This window comes from Ostrea edulis, chromosome 2 (genome assembly GCF_947568905.1).
Source record: "Ostrea edulis chromosome 2, xbOstEdul1.1, whole genome shotgun sequence".
Classification (NCBI taxonomy): domain Eukaryota; kingdom Metazoa; phylum Mollusca; class Bivalvia; order Ostreida; family Ostreidae; genus Ostrea; species Ostrea edulis.
In genome coordinates, this window is record NC_079165.1 from 74,480,599 (window position 1) to 74,501,868 (window position 21,270).

Sequence of the window (21,270 nt, forward strand, 5' to 3'; positions counted from 1 at the left end):
TAGGTATATTGCACCCCCCCCCCTTTATAACACCACCCCCGCTTATTGCCTGAAATTCCTAAAGACCAATTTTCTCCCTTGTTAACACTCCCGTTATAATGCCACCCCAGCATAATGCCATATGCCACTGACTTTCACCAACAAATGGTCAAATTTTATAGGGTTTACCCTTGATAATAATGCCAATTACCTAACACACATAGGTAATCAATCACAACTGTATTTTGATACTGGTGCTGTGAAGTGTCCAGTTTGGACAAGGTATTTAGGTGGTATTGGATTTCTTTTTATTGCTCTGTGAAATGTCAGTAATGGTGAATTCTTTATAATGCCACCCCCCGCTTTATTACCCAAATTCATCTTAAACAAAGGTTTAAAGAGGGAGCACTGTACATGTATTGTATCTTAAGACTAAAAGAATAAAATGACTGTAGACCATAATAATATATATAGATGCAAAATGATCCAATTACCTTGAGGCTATGTGCAGCTCACTGCAGCCATTCATCCAGGTGGCACATTGAGCAATCAATGTTTTCCCTGCCGTTGGTGGCCCATACAACATTGGCAAATTGAAATGCCGAATGGTGTCCATCCATTTCTGGTAAAGATTTAAGCTGTACATACTACTCCATGCTAGGATGGCTGGACCGATATTCTCCTTTAAGATAACTTCTGCTTTTCCTAAAAAGGCGGTCAGTGTCGTGAGACCTATTGGTGTCCTTATCTCATGCACTAGATCCATCTTGGGTCCTCTCAGGTTCACAATTTCGCCCTTCAGCCACATGAATGGGCAATCCATGGGATGGATCTAAAAGTAATTCATTTCAAACTCAATGATTTTTGCATCAATTTTGTTGGAGTTTTTTCCCATAGTTATTGTAACATATCTTGTTAACCATAAATTATTTCAAATGTCTAAGTTATATATAAATAATTAATTATATGTTTGAAAATATTGAATCCAAGGGCAATAACTCTGTTTTCAAAGAATTCTTCATAAAAAGTCCATTATGCAATATACTCCCTATGTTTTTCACAAATATTTTGTATATTTTTTTAAAGAAACAGTTTCATGAAATTGTTATGAATACTATTATATCGTTTTAACCAGTTTTTGTGAAATATTGATAATGTTATTTAAGGAAAATTGCAATTTTTGACGTTGACAACAGTATTTGTGTTCTAATTGATACATTTTTTTATTGATACCGCAACATACTAATTTTAGCCTTTCTTTGCTCAGTAATTGCCATGGCACCAGTTGAAATGTCCATAATCTGATTTGGACTAAGGAATATGATGGATGTTCCTTCTTGTTTCCCCGCATTTAGCACCATTCTTCTCCTATATGTCACTGCCTCTGCTCGTGTTCTGGCCTCTGATGCCATTTGTGCCACCAACTGCAGTAACTCCACTTGCTTAAAATGGCACAGCAGGGTTCCAACTTTAAAAGTGCGGTTAAGGGAGGTTTGGAAATCTTTTGGATTATGCAAGTCTCCAGCTTTGAAGAAAGCCTCTCTGATTGGAATAAAATGTTTGGATTATTCTCATGTCATGTGGTGTTCAGCGAAGTGTGCTAGTATGTTTTAAAAACATACAAATGTTTTTAAGAGGGAGCTGGTCATTGCAATGCAATGCTAATAGAAGGATTATGTCATTAATTTCAGACAATTAATTCACCTATTTTTCAGTCAATGACAAGTTATAAATAAATTGAAAAATAAAAGAACATATAGAATGACATATTTGTGATTGAATATGTAATGTCATTAAATCAAAGTGGATCAGAAGCAATGAACCAGTACACAGACAATTTAAATTCATAAATGATTGTCTTTCAGTCAGTAATTCATGTTCATAATCTTCTATGTGTATTGACCATGAGCTTGAAATGATGAAGTTTAAAGAAAATATATGGCTTGCATATATATGAACATGAATAACTTTTGATTAATATCCTTCATAGCCTTTCATTTCTTAGTTTGGATGGGAAGGAAAAACACTCTTCATTACCATATAACAAAATACATTATCTTGAATGAATATGAAGCTAGCTCCTTACCCCCTTCTGGCCACTGTCCGTTGTCACCTCTACCACATAAATGGAGTCTTGTGGATGAGTCACTTCATATAAAATATCGAATACGAAATTTGATCTCATGTTCCATCTTTTCCCATTTCGCACATGCCACTGTCCATCCAATATTTTTATGTTGTCCATGCTGAAACCTGAAAGCTTATTCAAGGAACTATTATTTATGCTATTGGTATTCACCTTGCGCAAAAATAAGAAATTTTTTGCATTGAAAAACAGGTGTTCTACACTGCATATATTTTACCAACTAAATTATACCCCAGTTGGGGGATGCACCTAATTAGTGGTATGGAACATATTTGCAAGCAAAGCAAATGAGCGGCCAGGATTATACCCAGCTCATCTCCATATGCTTCCACACACACTATGTTGCTTAACTTTACCTGAATTAGTTATTGTACTTATTACATAATCATTGCCTAGTCTTTCTTGAACTAATGTAAATATATAATTGCGATGTTCCATTGAAAGCGTTTAAAGTCTGTAGCAGCAGCTTGTACTGGATTCGCTGTTCTACAGGGATCCAATGTAAATTTACTAACACGGGTGTTATGTGGTCATATTTCTTTGTACGTGTAATGATCCTGGCGGCAGTGTTTTGAATCCTTGGGATATAAGTTCAAATACATACAACCGTAATTAATGAAATTACAATTACTTTGTCAAATTCTTCAATTAAATTACAATTACTGCAATTTACAAATGATAAGCTTTTCAAAGGTTAAGTAAAAAAATTCCTGGATTCACCTATGGTACAGTACCCGCAACGTTATTCTTGACATGATAAACGATAGAACACGATACACGCACGATAGGATAGGATACACGCACGATGGGATAGGATACACGCACGATACGATAGGATACACGATAAACCTGATAAACGCAAAACCTGATAAACGATCTTCACGATAGACCTGATAAACGCAAAACACGATAAACGATCTTCACGATAAACGGAAAACCTGATAGAAATGTTGTAAATTTAGAAACGGTTTAGACGGAACGAAATTTTGATACCTACAACATAATTACATTATGTTTACATTATGTTGATAATAATATTGAAGGATTTCAATGTTCATTATATACCTACATTACGGACAAAGCGGATTTCTTGTTTCCCGCGTTCTCGCGATGGGAAAAAATCTAACGCGGTAATCTATGGGTAACTCAGGAAAACCGCGTTCTCATCGCGGGATGACTATCAGCTACCTGTCCCCGTCGCGGTAACATTTGTTTAAAACATTGATCGGTTTTGTACCATATAATTTCTTTAGTCCACGGTCGTACGTTTTTTTGTTTTTTTTTAATGCCATCACAGCTAAAATTTAAAAAAAATAATAAAATATATACGGCATTGAATTCATTATTTGATATCTATATGAATTTTATCAGCCAATGATTCTAAAACTTATATTGTCACCTAATGTTTAATATATAGATTATACAGGGAATTAACTAAATGTAATATAATGTAGTGATATCATGCTTCAGTAGCTCTCTTATGCTAATGTATATTACCTTGAGTATGAAATAAAACCAAGTAATATTGTGCGTGTAGCGAGGAGGGGGTTATTTTGCATCAAGCTCTTAAGTTCACGGCTCATTCAACATCTCAAGTTATTTTCATAACGACCGCTTTAAAAATAATCAACGGCACTACACCTGTTAGATATTTTTACACTATGATTGATAATTGTTAGTCATAAGTAATTGGAACATATTTATTTGAATTGATATTTTGTTAACAAAACATAAATATACTGTTTAAAAAACATAAACAAAACCCGGCTTGTTTTAAATTCGCAATTTTGAAACGCTTAGTGTGTAAAAAAAAAATCAAATAATCATCAAAACCAACATAAATTTCCAGTATCTACACGTACGAGTATTGGTACATGTGTACATGTACAAGGTATATTTAAAAAAACAACGATGACAGCGGAATCGTGCCCAGTTGAGCAGAATTTTGGGGGATGCAACACCCTTGCACCCTTTTAAAACTTAATCTTCTAAATGTGTGAAATACAATGTCCCTGAGAATCTTAGCTGTCAAAACACGGGTGATACACAAAATCAGATATAAGGACGCGCACAAGTTCAGCAGTTGCTATATAAGTAGCATACACGTGGGGAAAAAAATCGGAAGAAAAAGAACCATTATTAAAATATACCTGTATGTGATAAACAATGTAATTTACTGATTTTTCCTTTCAAATCGGAACTCCCTATTTTTCTGTTAGTGTTAATTACAAATAACTGTTTCTAGACAAACAAATGTTTATGAACTTCAGAAGGAGCTTTCAGATTTACTGTGCTCGGTTTACTGTCCTACTTTCCAGACTACTTAGAATTAAATTGTGATAAATTTTCACTCTCTCTCTGGACAGACAAATAGCTCTTCTTCTGCCTTAAAATCGACAACTTTATGTTCTCCTTCAAATATACCGTCTTTCCTCGATTCCTAAAAATAGCTTCTTTAACAAAACGAATAAAGGTTTCGGAAAGTATCGTACTTTTTCATTAGATTTTATATACGATCCCGATAGTTTCCGAAGCTACACGATAAACGATTTTCACGATAAACGGAAAACCTGATATACGCAAAACACGATACACGATAGACCTGATAAACGCAAAACACGATAGAAAACGGAAAACCTGATACACGATAGGATAGGATACACGCACGATACGATAGGATACACGCACGATACGATAGGATACACGCACGATAGAGCACGATAGGAATGTCAAGAATAACGTTGCGGGTACTGTATATACTATGATATATACCTTTAGAAATGGTAGGGATCACCCTAGTTTTGACAATTCTTAGTACAGAATGTATTTTGATTTTCAAATAAATAAGTACAGTAAAAATTCAGTGCAATTGTCAAAGTCATGTTTTGAATATGAAAGTAGAAAATGATATTTCGACCAGAGTACCAAGCCCTTCCAAGTTTTAAATCCAACTTTTTTTGAAAATAAGGGCGTGATGGCTCGATCAGTATATTGAACCTGAAATTTGCACTATTGTTTATGTAAACACAACACTCTTAAGTCACTGTTAATATTTATTTACAGCTTAGCATTTTAGCAGTATCTATATATTGGCTGTATAACCACATTTTTAGCTCTTCTTCTCAAGAACCACTAAGCCATAAAAGCTGAGATTTACATGAAAGTTTCCTGACATAATGCAGATTCAAGTTGGTTAAAAATCATGGGCCCCGGGAGTTGGATGGGGCCACAATAGGGGATCAAAGTTTTACATACAAATATATAGGAAAAATCTTCTCAAGAACCGTTTGGCCAAAGAAGTTGACATTTACATGAAAGCTTTCTGACGTGACGTAGTGTAGATTCAAGTTTGCAAAAATCGTGGCCTCCAGGGGTAGTTGGGGTCATAATAGGGACTAAGGTTTTACATGCAAATATATATGTAAAAGCACACTTTTGGGGTTACATTATTTATTTTAGGGAGTATAGTTTTTTTTTACTTTTAGAGATTTTTATTCAAAATAACATGACTGGGTGAATGGGGAATATTCGCGTGGCCATAGCTGGGTAACGGAATCCATGGTTAATGTTGTAATCATGACTAATTACCGACAGCTATCCTCAACTATCGTTTTACATTTGTGTAACATGAAAAAATTATATTGTCTTTTTGTAGACTACCAAAAAGCGGTTGCCTCTATAGATAGAAACTTTGGTACAAATTGTTACATTTAGGAATACAAGGAAAATTCATGTAAAGATTATACAGTCTCTTTATAAGAATGTAAAGTCTTGTGTAAAGTAACTTTTTAAGTGAATACTTTTGTAATGAAGTGGGCCTTATGCAAGGTGAAGTTCTATCACCAATACTTTTCTCATTGACTGGTTCACGATTTTTGAGAAAAATAATTTTCATTTTTGATGTTAAAACATTAAAAATATGACTCATTTAATGTTGAGAGCCAAAATTTTGACTTTCTGAATGCAAGAATAAAAGCAATATTTTAGCCTTAAATCTGTGTTATGTAAACAAAGACTGGAGTCTTTTAATGTATACAAACAAACCAGTGAAACAATAATTTTGTAATATAAAGCATCTGCAGAGTCACATCAAATTTTAACTTTTAGATGACACATTTTACCCAAAGAATGGTTGAAATGTGAAAGATATGATAAACTTTGATCAATATCCATTTCTTTTGAAAATTTCGTAAACAATGATATACCACAATCTTTGTTTACAAAACAAATAATAAACTCTCTAAAATGAGCTTCTGTGATAATGTATAACCTTAATTTTTATGTGAAAACTTTTAAACTTATTAGACAGTAGTTTTTGATCATTAAAAGTGAAAAACAAAATTTTGGGGAAAATCGTGAATCAATCCCTTTAACGATATTGAAAATAGCTTTATACGAGACGATTGCCCGAGTATTGATGTACGCTGATGATATGGTTTTGTTGTCTGAGAGCGCTGCTGGCTTACAAAGGATGTTAAATACTTTATCTAATTGCGAATATTTGTCAGTTGTTTGCCCTATTTCAAACATAGGTGGCGCAAGACTCGTTTACGTCCTTGTTGACTTCCAGTGTACATAAGATTTATAAGAGAGTGTAAGGTTTTTGTTGTGCAAACAAGGAGCGGGGGTAGAATTCCCAAGATATGAAGCTTTAAAAAAAATCAATTGGTTCATTGTCATCAAATGTGACAGCGACAACGATCGTTTTAAGTTCCACTCAGCGCCGTGCGCTATAAACTTCAGTCTTCAGTTCAGTCCAACTTCACAGATATGATATCAAATGACGACTTCGATGCAGATAGTATTTACGGGGGATTAAACATTTGCTCTGTAGATCGTAATATTCTTCATGAATGTTTTATGCTGAAATTTTATTTTTCCTTCGTGATACAGTCATCAATGATCTTATAATTCTATGACTCCCCCCCCCCTCTTTTTAGACTAGATCTATAATAGAACAGGGGAAATTTGAGTCCTCAATATATAAACCAAGTATGGTACAAAAATATATTTCATATGTCATTTAAAAATTAATTTTAGAGTTAACCAAGGTCGTCAAAATATGAATGAACGCGATTGCTAATAGCACCCCACCCCCCTCCGTCGTCACTCGGTACGACGACACGACTGTAATGGAGGGGTGGCTATAATCAGACTGTAACTATAAAGCAGTGAATATTCTTAGGTCTTGTTTTCGTTTTTGATGACTGCATTGTAAATTAATTTCAACACTTTACTTTCATTGTTAATTTTGTTAAATTCAAAAAGTGTTGTAAAATATTGTTTGAATTTCAGGGAAAACGAGTCTGGATTCTTCAATAGTCAATACGTATGAAATTAATCAAAATATGAGATGAAATTGTCAAACTTTCATAACTTATCAAAGTTTGCATTATCATAGTTATGTTGTTATGTCATGTTTATCAACTGACCCACGGAAGTACATTCCAATACGTCAAAGAAACGAATACCAGTCCTAGCCTATTTTAACTGTTGACGCAAACCAGAAGAAAAATGCATCTCAAGATTCTGAATTTTTTAGAAATAAAATTTGAATCATATCTACTTTTATCAAAATTAAATGCAAATTCATAAAGCTATAAATTTATCCAAGTGAAGTAAATTACAAAATTCACTATCATATAGACAATGTTGTGTATATAATAAAAGCGTTTTTCAATATTCACTTGTAACTTCGATTTCAATCTGAAGTATGAACAATGACCTTCAAATTGAAAAGTGTACTACATTTGTTAAGTGATGTAAAGGTCGCAACATATACATTTTCTTTGGTTATTAATTAAATTAAACTATATAGAGTGGAAATTAATAAAGTTTTTCCACTTTTAACCATTAATATTGATAAGTCACATGAGGATGGAGCTACCTTAACTTGAGATTAGAAATGCCTTGGACGTTAACGGATCGTGCGCCACCTGTAATCAAGGGCGAGTAATTTGAAGTTTTATTTGCCATTACACGAAAGAATGGGATTTGAGTGTTAATGTGCAGAAAACAAAAATAATGATACTTAGAAATGGTAGTAAAGTTGACGACCACAAAAAAATGGTATTATGATGATGTTCTTTTAGATATTGTAAATGAATTTAATTATTTAGGAATGCTTATGTGTTACAACGAGACATTTTTGAAAACGCATTAGGTATGCTGCTGAGCAAGGTAGAAAAACCATTGTTTGCAATCAATAATAGTCTTAAAAATCATTGTCTTAATGTAGAAACTAAATGTTCCGTTTTTGACATATATGTTAGTAGCGTATTATCCTATGGATCTGAAATAATGGGGATTCCATAAAGCCCCAGGTGTTGAGAAAGTACACATTGGTGTTTGCAAGAATGTCCTGGGTGTAAATAGAAATTAAGACATGTGACAATATGGTTTACTGCGAATTAGGAAGATTAGCTTTATGTATTAAGAGAAAATTAAAGATTTATAATGATAACTGGTTAGCTAATATAAAAAAAGAATGGTCTAATTCTTGTGGGACCACATTAGGAACCAAAATATTTATAAAATTATCGAACACAAAATGTTAGATATATACAGACAAAAGATAATGTATAGTTTTGAAAGTTCATCAAAGTGTATGCTATACCGGCACCTAGTTGACAATGTTTGTGTACAATATTATCTAACAAAACCAATAAACTCGTATAGTAAGCAGCTTATTACTCGTTATACAACATTGTCACATTCATTATGCATAGAAACCAGTAGACATAATAATATTCCCAGAAATATGAGGATTTGTAAATACTGTAATTTAATCATATTGAAGACTAATTCCACTTCATTCTAAGATTCCCTCTTTAAATGAATTAAGAAAAAAATATATTAAACAATAGGATTACTTAGAACCCAGTTTTTACAAAGGGACTGTGGAAATCGGTCAGTGTCTTCGACCTTGTTTGGATTCCGACATTTATAAAACGTACAGGCTGAGTTATACTACTAGATTTACCGCTTTTTGGCAGATGAAAACTCTGGTTTGGTACTTTTGTAGAAGAATTCTCAGAAAAAGTTTATTTTTTGTATGTACCTAGGTTACAAAGAGTAACCTCTGCAAATCGTGAAATCTCGAAATCTCCGGGACTTACGGCTTTTGGCCATAATACATTTACCGCTTACCAGTTATCAAAAAGTTAAAAATTTCTATTTTTTACACATGTAATAACTGACAATTTTGGCCATGAAATCCAAACCTAGTGCACATAAGAAATTCAAAATGGAGGAGAAACAGTGCAACTGGACATACATACATGTAATAATAATTTAAAATCTAATAGCAGAAAAACATTGTTTGATCTGATACACACATACCATGAATAATGTTTTATTCCCTAGACCCAGAATTTAAACTAATCACCACTACTATCTCACTTGGTTCGTACTGTTTTGATAAATATAAATTAATTGAAATTATTTCACAACAATTAATCTCCCAATTAATTTGCAGAAATGATTACAACTGGAATTACAAGTTATCTTGAACAGTAACAGGCAGTAAAGTAAGATGAAAACTATTAGGTCATTTGGTATAGTTGCACAAAAATTCATATCAAAGGTTACAAAAATTATAAGCTATTAAAAGTGGTGACTTACTGTATTCGGTGTCTTCATAAGAGTGATGAGAAATGCTAAAGTTGTTTGGTTTTTATGCTTTACCAGTGTGTATGGCAGGGCTGGCACTTAGGGTTTGGGACCCCCTTGACACTCTGATTTTGTAGACTGAATAACCAATATACTTTATTGTAGTAAAAACAACAGGTCTGGCTATGGGTATCTGGAGGTACCATGAGATGGTGTTTTAGCTGGGGTAGCACCCCTCCACTTGATTGTAGTAAAAACAACAGGTCTGGCTATGGGTCTCTGGAGGTATCATGAGACAGTGTTTCAGCTGGGGTAGAACTAGCTGCAATAATGTAGCCCTCTCTGATTTTTTTTTTTTTTTTTTTTTGGGAGAGGGCTACAACTCCTTAGGATCTCCGTAATGGTGCAAATGCGGGAGTGATTCACTCCCGCAACATTTGCGCTCATTCTAAACATTTCCTGACTTTCTTTACGTAAATAAAATGATATTCTATGTTTCTTAGTCAATATATAAATTTACAACCTGCAACTTTAGATTTGTGAGGCTCTATTCTACCGTTTTCAACAATTTCGATAAATTCCAATTTCTCGATTCATATTTGTGCGCCATGTTTGATGTACTGAAGTTTCAACTTCCGGTTGTCAATTCATTTGCATATGCCATATAAGGTAGTATTTACATCAATGGACAAGTATGGAGGCGAAAGCTATTTCGTCGGTATTGAAAAGGTTTGAATTTAATATCAAGTTAAAAACCGAACAGCAGAGTGTAAATTCTTTCTGCAACAATATGATTTTCCTTTCTTTGTCGAAGTGGCTCGAGTAACTACATTTTCGCGCTGATTGTCAATGTTTAGGCTTTTCATTAGATCCACCTACGAGATCTCGCGATAACAAGCATGGCGGAGCAGATGAAGAATTTTGCGCTGTACATTATATTTAATGAAAAACACCTTTATTAGACATGCCTGAGCACAAAGTTGGTACTCCTTTTGGTGTAAACAACATTTGGGACTAATACACAGAGTTTATTATCGGTTATTCATAAAATTATTTTGCACCATTACGGAGATCCTATGGAATTGTAGCCCTATCCCGAAAACGTCAGAATAAAAAAAAAATTGGATAGGGCTACATTATTGCAGCTAGGGTAGAACCCCTCCACTTGATTGTAGTAAAAACAAATGGGTATGGTTATGGGTCTCTGGAGGTATCATGAGACAGTGTTTCAGCTGGGGTAGAACCCCTCCACTTGATTACAGTGAAAACAACTATAAAACATGGCTTCCTTCCTGTGGGTGCATGGACTAAAAGGTATACAAAGGTGTCAAGTGGGGTTGGGAGGGGTGTGAAATACTAGCTCTCTTTTTTGTGTAGACAATTCTTGTTAGAAATTGTGATTTATTATTCCAAGGAGAGAAAAAATATGGTTTATAAACTTTTGTGATTAATATTTTCAAGTTAGAAAACCTATCCAGAGGCTTTGAATGAAGTAAAATTACATTATTGTCTTCCCGTTCAGAAATTGATTTCTATATAATGTATTATATTCAATTGAACCAAAATCTTTATTTTGATAAATACATTATAAGTAATTCTTATACAGGTAATTAAGTGTAGGTATCACAGATATATACAGCTAAGTGTAGGTATTGAGTGATAACATTTAAACTTGATTTTATCAGTGACTATAGTTAAAGTTACAAACTATTGTAATGGCACATTTCTAAAATGAATGTAGGACAGAAAGTCACAGGACAGAAAGTCACAGACAAAAAGTCACGGACAAAATGACCATGGACAAAAAGTCACAATAAGAAATTTATGAAAGTAGGACAAAATGCCACAGGACAAAAAGCCACAGTTTATAAGAAAATAAAAAGTATTGATTTTTTATATATTTTAAAAACATATCTGTTCTTTTTGTAAAGTTTAAGAAAATATATATGCAAAATTTATATTTTCTATGAGATTTTGATAATAATTATAAAATTGTTATTCCTTTTATCATATTTATTGTAAAATATTTTGATTTTTAAAAAGAAATATTTTGTATTGAGATAAAATAAGAATAAGCTTCATGATCATTTGGTTTAGTATACTACATATTAATGATCGTCAAAACAAAATCTGATGGCAGAATTATATGCATATGGTTGGCTTCCTTTCACTCCAGATTATTGTCAAAACAAGAAGTGAACTGTCATATGATAATTGCTATATAAACAAGACAATGATTTTTCTTTTATCATCTAATAATGAACATCTAACAATGAACTGAAAGTGCTAAATGTGGCAAAACAAACACCAATAAGAATGATGACATGTATTCCCTTCTACCTCCCATCCACTGTAAGAAATGTCTGGTGTCTGAACAACAGCTTTAGTGAGCATTTTTGTGACGTTTTGTCCTGTGCTTTTCTGTCCCTATACTCATATCATACACTTATCCTAGGAATGCAGATTGCTCAAATAAATATGCATACCAGAGCAAGACCACCAGCCATACATAAATGGAATAATAGGTGTTACATTGAAAATTCCTTTAATGAGAATGACCTAGAAGGAAATTGCTTTTCTTCAGTTTCTTAGATCAAAACATTAACTCCCTTAAAATTCAAAAGTTTTCTAACCAAGTTACAAGGTAGAATATATCTACATATACACATAGCAATAATTCAAGACTAATTCTAAGTTATGTATTATTTTCATTTCAATGCACTTTAGCAATCACAATACTTTAAGTTGATTTAAATACAGCCTTGATGTTGATGCCTGGTAAAAGCGGCTCCTTTCCCTTCTTCCTACACTTGGCTGTATATGAATTTCGCCTTTTGATGTTTCTGTGGATAAAGAAGAGATGATGTGTTTGGGACATGGAGTTTGCAGTTTTCTTAAATCGTGAAAACCAAAAGAAGGTCTGCTCAGCCACCATAGTGTTGTAGCCAGGTGGCAGCACATCATCTGGATTGTAGTGTTTCTTGCATTTGGGGTTTTTGTGGTTTTGAAGGTGGAGCCTGTCTATGACTTTGGTTATTGATTTCCACATGGAATGAAATGGTGGAGGCAAAGGCAAATCTTCTTTGGAAGCTTTCAAAGAATCAAGTTGACACATGTTGTCATAACAGAGAACGTAGTTCTTTATGGCTTCCCCCAAGTCCTCCTCAGGAACATCTTTTAATTCAAGATACATGAGTCGTACAACTTGCATGAAGATCTGTGAGGGACTCTCAGATCTAAAGTAGAAGAAAATTTAATTTATGAATTCAATAATTGTTTCAAACTCCATGGAACAGTATAAAATTGACAATATTCTGTATTTCACATTGTAATAACCCAATTAATCAGTCTTGTTCATGATTTAATTCCACAATATCATAAGGGAGAAATACTCACTTGAAAATAGGATCAAAATATGATATGTGTCCTCCTCCAGTAACACACACGAAATGCCCCCCTGGACCTCTGGCGTAATCGTGCTTTTTCACCAGTATCCTTGTTGCATAGTTCAGCTGCCACAGAGTTCTCCTCCCACATGTTAATGTTCATATTGGATACTATTTCATCTGTTCCTATAAGTAACACATGGGATTTGGGTTTTAAAGGTTCTTAAGTATGGGCAGAGAGGGGTCACAAGTTCTTTCTGAATATCTCAAACACCAAAAGAAATCATTCAGCAATATTGAAACATTTCTAGGATGATAGTATAGCTAGCATATACATGTATATAGATGGGTGGAACAAATGAGACATTCACAGGAATTACTCCTCAGATATTGAGAAGTATGATTATAAAAGAAATTCTTTTGTAACAGTTTCTGTTAGGAGACTAGCAACTTTAAAGCTGTCTTAAGCCTTATTATGAAATTAAATATCTTGTCTTGAAATACATACCTTGGTAATGCAAAGCTGATAATCCAAGTCTTCTTCCAGAAGAATCACAGTTATATAAATGTGTTGCAAATTCTAGTAGCTTATCATCCACATGTCGGATGTCAGCAGCAGATTTTGGGTGAACTGTAGACCATGAAAATGAAGACAAATACATACAGTTTGGTTTATTGTGAAATGTCAGATGTTTTGCCGCTAAATGATCGGACAATAGGCCCGCGAAAACTACATTTTCTGATTTCAATCAATATTTAGCTTCCACTTTAGGCGCAAAATATTTATGCAAGATCAACTTTTTAAAATTCAATTCAACCATGCATGGCATTGATTGAAAAGATTTGAGCTTATCGAAGCGCATGCAGGAGTGAGAACATTTTCCGCACGGGCTCTCTAGAAAACGTTGGCTTGAAACTCCAATTTCAAAGTTGATTTCCAATCCACTTTATATGTTAGCTAAAGCCCCATTGAATTATTTAATAAAAGTTATTGGCCATATATAACAGAAGCATGCAATCTGAAGTTAAAGTTAGCACTACACAAAGTTCCTTGTACATCATATTTTCTTTCTTTTTTTATTCGTGTACATGTACATCTTCATATTTGTATTCGTCATTATTGCAGTATATGCACTTCTAATGTACTCTTTCAAGGAGGAATAAAGTAAGTAAGTAAGTAAATAAATGATTTATTATAGTGACATGTGTTTTATACATTACAGAATTGAAATATATATTAAACAGAATAATAGAAATTTAAACGCCCGGCCCATCGGGCCTATATGTCACTTTTAACAGAAAAACCCCCATTAAATAATAAATACAGTGGTACATATATTACGTATGACTTTTACTATTATGGTATATGCTAGACTGCCTGTAGGTGTATGCTGAGAACAGGAATTTTGCAGTTTGTCTTGGAAAATTTAATAATAGAAATTTTGTTTTGTCTAAATCTGGCATATTGACCACAGTGGGGTTAAATCTGATACTGGTAAACAAGATTACTCTAAGATTTTAATAAGAGGAACAATGAAGTAAAAAGTGACATTCATCTTGAACTACACTATCTGAAGAACATAAAGTACACAGTCTATCCGATAACGCCTCCCCTTTTTCAAGTAACGCATGAATGAAGAGAAACATAATTATTAGTCCAACTTTATAATCCATCTAGCTGAGTACATCTCGGCCAGAAATTTTTTAAAATGTAAAATTCAATTCAACCACGCATGTGACCCGTATACTCATTAAAGCATATTTGTACCGTTAACATTTCAAGAAAATGCTGTACATGTGTATATGGAAGCCGATTTACAAAAAAGAAAACACCAAAAAACTGTCCCCATTTCTTATACATGTATCATGTGTATTACTATCGCAAAAAGTTTTTGCAAGAACTAGCAGCGCTCTAAGTTATGAAGAAGACTGTTAAACTATATGTGTATAATGTATATCATATATATAATAAACATTAATTAAAATAAATTTCAACACATGCGGTTTAAATTGTACGTGCTGAAAAATATATCCATTTGTACGGAAGCCGATAGGTGCCAGGGTATAGTAACTGGCGGCTTAATTTATATGGCGGCCGCCACTCAATTTAAATGTGTATCATGTATGATCCTCTTAAGTGTACGTTAAATAACTGTATCCCATTTCCATTCTCAATGACCGTGTAGCGTGTGACAGCGTGGCGAGAATTCCATCGACATCGAAAGCAAGTTTATTGACTTGCCTAGATGGTCGAGCGGTCTAGCGCGCTGGTTGCATGCTGTTAGGAGATTTGGTTCCGCAGGTCGTGAGTTCAACTCCGGGTAGGGGCGGAAGTGGGTATCCCAAACAAGTGAAATTATCTGTGCTTTCTATATATATATATATATATATATATACAATTATGAGCATTAAATTATTGTTTTTTGCTTGTACTGTTAAATACGTAAAACCACGGGGCTGACCCTCCATTTTTTGACAACGTTCTATTTCTATTATTTTCTCATGCAAACTGAATTATTTTCACATGTGAAATAAGATTAATTGGCGGATTGGCCCCCACTCCACTCTTCTGGTGGTAGTAATGGATGGTAAAAATGTAATAATGAATGAACTGATCAATTGAAGGATGAACGGAGCTCCCTTCCTCCAATTTATGAGTACGAAGTTTGGACAAAAGAGACATTTTAGGTTCCTTTTCTGCTTGTCAACAATAATTGTAGAAGACAATTCCCGACTGTCCCTATACACTTTAAAAAACGATGATGCGTGTTTGCGTACTAAATCTTTCCAAAAATAATCACTCAGCGATACGAATTACACTGTTTTTGCAATTGGCAATATATTATTTTAAGTGGCGGCCGCCAGTTAAATATATATTAATTCTATGTATCCTGGCACCTATCGGCTTCCGTACATTCGTGCGCGGCGAAAAGCTTCTTAAACACCCAGTGATGAACATCACGAGTGCTGTATATTTCATTTCTTGCCACTTTATGTTCCCTGGTCTTCGCAAGAATGCATCGCAAGTTAGGAAATCTACACATAAATGCAAATAGTGCATTGATACTTCCTGTGAAACATTTATTAGAATTCCATGAATAGTTTATAGGATTTCTTCCAAAATTACATTCAAAGATTTCATTTGAAGGATAATCTTTTCTAAAAAAAAAAAAAAAAAAAAAATAGCAGAGAGAGAGAGAGAGAGAGAGAGAGAGAGAGAACACAACAGACATGCCCAAATTTTAAACATCCCGTACAACACAAACACCTGCGTTATTCCCACCACTCGTCGGTACATTGTTTCACAGCACGTGCAGCACAAGTTCACCAAATAAGAGAATGATCATGAACTATCACAAGGTATAAATTTCCTGTAATGGCAATTTGATATATAGCAGTGTACCGTGTAAAGCAGGGGGGGGGGGGGGGGGTACGACAATTTGTAAAACTGCACATATAGTGCAACCCAAGATTTTATAACGCATAGTTTTAATTGGAATTAGGAATAGGAAATGTATGTCTGCTATATACATGTGTACATGTAGTCATGAAATATTCCATTGTCGCAAGCCACGGCTGAAACGTACGCTCCTCTTCCCTTTTCAGCAGTGGCTTGCGACGATGGAAATATCACGAAGTAAACAGAATAACCAGTGACTCGCAATCTTATCCGTCGTCTGAATGAAAGCTACTAGTTTTTGGTCAGCTATAATACCCGAATACGGGAATTAAATTCATCTCCACTAGCCATAGGTTTTGGGCCCACTGTGCTCTCCGTAGGTGAATGGTTTTGGCTAGCAAAGATAGATTTTTTTTTAAATGCCTAGATGGTCCGCTTGCAGAAATATGACATGTATTACGGTCTTCCCACGTTGGGTAGTATTAAACTCGGGTCGTATAACATATTTATAGGTTATAGACTTTGTATGGGAAAATATGACGACCGAGTTTTTTGGCGCGTAGACGGACCGAGCTTGCGAGGTCCGTTCGCGACAAAAAACGAGGTCGTCATATTTCCCATACAAAGTCTATAACCTTTTTATTATATACTTTCAATTTCATTTAGAAACTAACAATAATTTTATTTTTAACAATAACTTTATCGGTTTAACTGAGTAAAAGATGAAAAACACGAAAAATTTGAAATTTAACGGCGTAGAAATTTGATTGTGACGTAATGTGTGCGGGCAGGAATGTTTCCGGGCATATATCGTGTGATATATGCCCGCAAACTTTTAAAGAAAAAAGAAGAGATGAAATTGAAAGTATATAATAAGTGTCTATATTATTAATTAGCGATATGAAAATACTATAATACCTGCACATCCTAAGAACTTGAGGAAATCTTCTTTTTTTGTTGGAATGTTGTGTCTTTCTAGCAGGTTGAAATGTTCTTTGCAAAACACAGACCCGTGTTTCGGTTCCAATGTGCACATATTGGGGAAGGTTAGCAATGGATAGCCCCCAACTTCCATGGGAACAGCAAACATGCAGTGGCACATGCATACCTGGACAACAAATATAGCAATGTATTGGCAATGGCTTCTAGAAAATTTCTATCCTTTTTCAATCAAGTTACTCTCTGCAATTTTAAAATTCAAATAGATACAGTCACAAGTTTTCCAATGCACATGTAAGCATCCTCAGTGAAATCAAATATGTTCAGACCATTACCCTGTGGTTTTTACGTGGGTCGCGGGTTTACAAACACTTTTTCTCACTAGAAAAACCCATCTGAAAATTTGACCGATGTATCTTGACAATGTATATACTAGTCTACTCTGTGAAAATTGTTTTTCATTCAACAGCAGTTTTTTTTTTTTTAGTAATTACTTCTATAACATACCATTGTGTTAGTAGCGACACTGTTTTCCGTTGAATTATATACACGTCGCGCACGCTATTAGTCAGAACATCGATATGATTTACGTTAAAATAAGTTATTAGCTGCAATAATGTAGCCCTCTGATTTTTTTTTTTTTTTTTTTTTTTTTTTTTTTAGGGAGAGGCCAAAAACGTCAGAATAATTATTGCAGCTAGTTTTTATGATAGAAAACTATATAATTTTATTAAAATTTGAATGAAAAGCCAGCACAGGTGATCAATGTTCATCTTTCAATTTTTATTAAGATGCCTGATTTTTAATTGTAAACTTGTTGACATTAGGCTATTCAGATAAATGTACCTTCCAGCAACTGTCAATCACACGGAGATTGCTGCATCCCTTGCTTTTGCATAGAGGTGAACAATCTTCCTCCCTGTGTTCATATAATTCCTCTTTTCGAATGCTGTCTATCTGCTTCATCAAATCTGCAATGAAAATAACATGTGAGGCTGCTGTTTTAATTTTAATAGCAATTATTTAGCATTTCCTTGACAATTTTTCACTCTCAACCTTGTTAAATTATAATTACCAAGCAAACTGAACTTGCATTGCACTTGGCATACCATTTTTGGAAGAACAATCTTTACGCAAAAGGATTTACGGTACATGTGATTGTAAGTTTAAGGTCAAAATTCAATGAAAATGCCCAAAATAATCCAACAGCATATGCCTGTATTGTTTTTGCAAATTCTAATTTTCTAACACTGGTGCAAGGCTAGAACAAATAATTCACATGTGTACTAATATCTACAACAATACATATTCTATTCAGATATGTTTAATTGTAATGCAACCGTACCGTACAGAAATGTAGAGTTTGAACTTTTGCATTAAACCTAAAAGGTTACATTCCATTCAATGTTTCATTGATGTTGTAATTCTTAGATGTACTGCAAGTATGATTTATATTTCTTTGTAAGTTAGAATTTGGGAATTATACAAGAAATCCCAAGTCTATTAAAATTTCAAATATTTGAAAAGTATTTTAAGATCATTCACATTAAAGATAAAGGCAATGAATGACATTGATTTCACCAATAGGTAGTGATGGGAATCGTTGAGAATTTCATAATCGATGATTGGTTTACTGTAACTAATTATCGATTATAATTGGACATAGAAAAATTCTATATTAATTGTACATATGTACTGAAAAAGTGTAAAGAAATATTTTCTACGTTTAAATTTGTTGTTTCTATAGCTGAGAGAGTGTAAGTGAATATTTTGTGTGTATTTTTTTTATTCTTTTAATTACATATATAAAAGTCGCCAAAAAACAGAAATCGTTTGCTTCAGTTACGGCCGTATATCAAAGTTAAATGTCATTAACTGACGATGACCCGGCTTAATTAAAAAATAATTAGGGCCTAACGTTCAGCAAAGCAAAATGAGGAAAGAAATTCATTTTCTTAAAAACAAAAATTAAAACAGAGAAATTATAAGAGATTAATTTTTATTGTCACCAACTGAAAACACAATACAAACGTGCGGAGTAACAGTGGCCTTTGAAAGCGGTTTTTATCTGTGTAATTCACACTTGGCTTTGCTAGTATCAAGATTCTCTTTGATAATTGTGCTTCGTTTACATGCCTGAATCAAAGTACGTCTATTCCAGTATCGGACCAAGTTACTCCCCGTACAGGTATGGATACTTTCGTTTTCGAGTGCGCCGCCCTATTACGATAAACAAAACTTTTGGTGTACTAGATAGGTCACGGTAGGAATATTCTTCAAAAACTACAGTCGTTGAGAAAACAAAATCTAAAAGCTGATTAATTGGAATAAAAAATTTCATAATCAAGCGCTTAAATTACAAATTGCCAACAATCGATTGATTTTCGATTATAATCGATGATTGGAACACCACTACCAATAGGTACCTTCTCTTGTCTTATTCTTTGTGATATAGATATCAAACAGCCCTCTTTCTCTGACTTCATTTGCTATCTCTCCATTAAAATATGCAGCAGCAGCATTTTTCCTTGTCATGGTTACCTGGAGACTTAGTCCAGTTGAGTGGTCCTCAGCCACAGAAGCTACTAATGCAAAACATGTAATGAATTTGTAGTAAGGGTAACTCCATATCTGCATTAATACTACATGATTGAAGTATGAAGCACATTTTAGCCGAGTTGCAACGAAGTAGAACTCGGCTATTGGTTTGGTGAGTAGAAGGGGGGGGGGGCTGGGCGTCAACAATTGGTTTCAGGATGATAACTCGAAAAGTTTACAATCCAATCAAATGAAACTTTGATATATTGTTGGGTACCAGGTAAGGAAGACCCCTATTAATTTAGGAGAAAAATGGTCATAGGTCAAGGTCACAGTGACCGAAAATAGAATGAAAATTTCAGAAAAATTTGGTTTCCGGGTGATAACTAAGAAAGTTTAAATCCGAATCAAATGATACTTAAAGATATTGTTATGTATCAGGTAAGGAAGACCCCTATTTATTTTTTTGTTTTTAGAAAATAGGTTTAGAATTAAAAAAAATTGGTTTCAGGAGGATAACTCGAAAGATATTAAAACTTGTATTCATAACTAGAACTTCAAACAATTCCTATTGTAATATAATCAGGGTGTACGAGTTTTCAGCTTTGGTTAGCGGTTATAAAATTTTCTTCTGCAACAGTTCCTATTGTTTTCTAATCAAGAGGATTTTAAACTCCTGGAGATACAACACCAATTCATTTACTTGTATTTAAAATCCAATGATGACTTAATTGGCATTCATATAGGAGTATTAGAAGAGGTAATATACAACAATGAAGGATGCCCATTTCCAAACTCCTTTTAAAGATGTATTCACAAGAATTTATTACATTATATCCAACAATTAGTTCTTCACAATTATATAAATATGCCACATCATTCCTGACTTTACAATGTATCCCATGCAACTCGGCTCATGCACCCCTGGGTGCATATATTGATTTTTTATTATTTGTACAGTATGTTACCTTGAAGTGACTGTGTTTCTTCAATTGTAATATCACCCTCATCGCTGTTCAGGGTATCATTGACTTTGTCTTCCTGTGTGCAAGGAATGAGTTCTGCAATCTCTACGTAACGTAACAGTAAAAATAAATTGATATTTATCAATACAATAAACAGGTATATTTAATAATGCCATCATTGAGGGTATTTTTATTTATTGATCTACCTTTATTTTTAAGCATAAAATAACTATAATAAATTCTTTTTCTGCATTTCAAATTGTTGATTGATTGATTGTATCTTGTTGAACGTCCCACTCGAGAATT

The 21,270-nt window shown here is 33.9% G+C and overlaps 1 pseudogene; it reads right to left on the reverse strand.

Annotated features, from left to right (window-relative positions):
• Positions 1 to 12,426: 12,426 nt before the first annotated feature.
• Positions 12,427 to 21,032, reverse strand: LOC130051572 (uncharacterized; annotated as a pseudogene).
• Between the last annotated feature and the right edge of the window lie 238 nt (positions 21,033 to 21,270).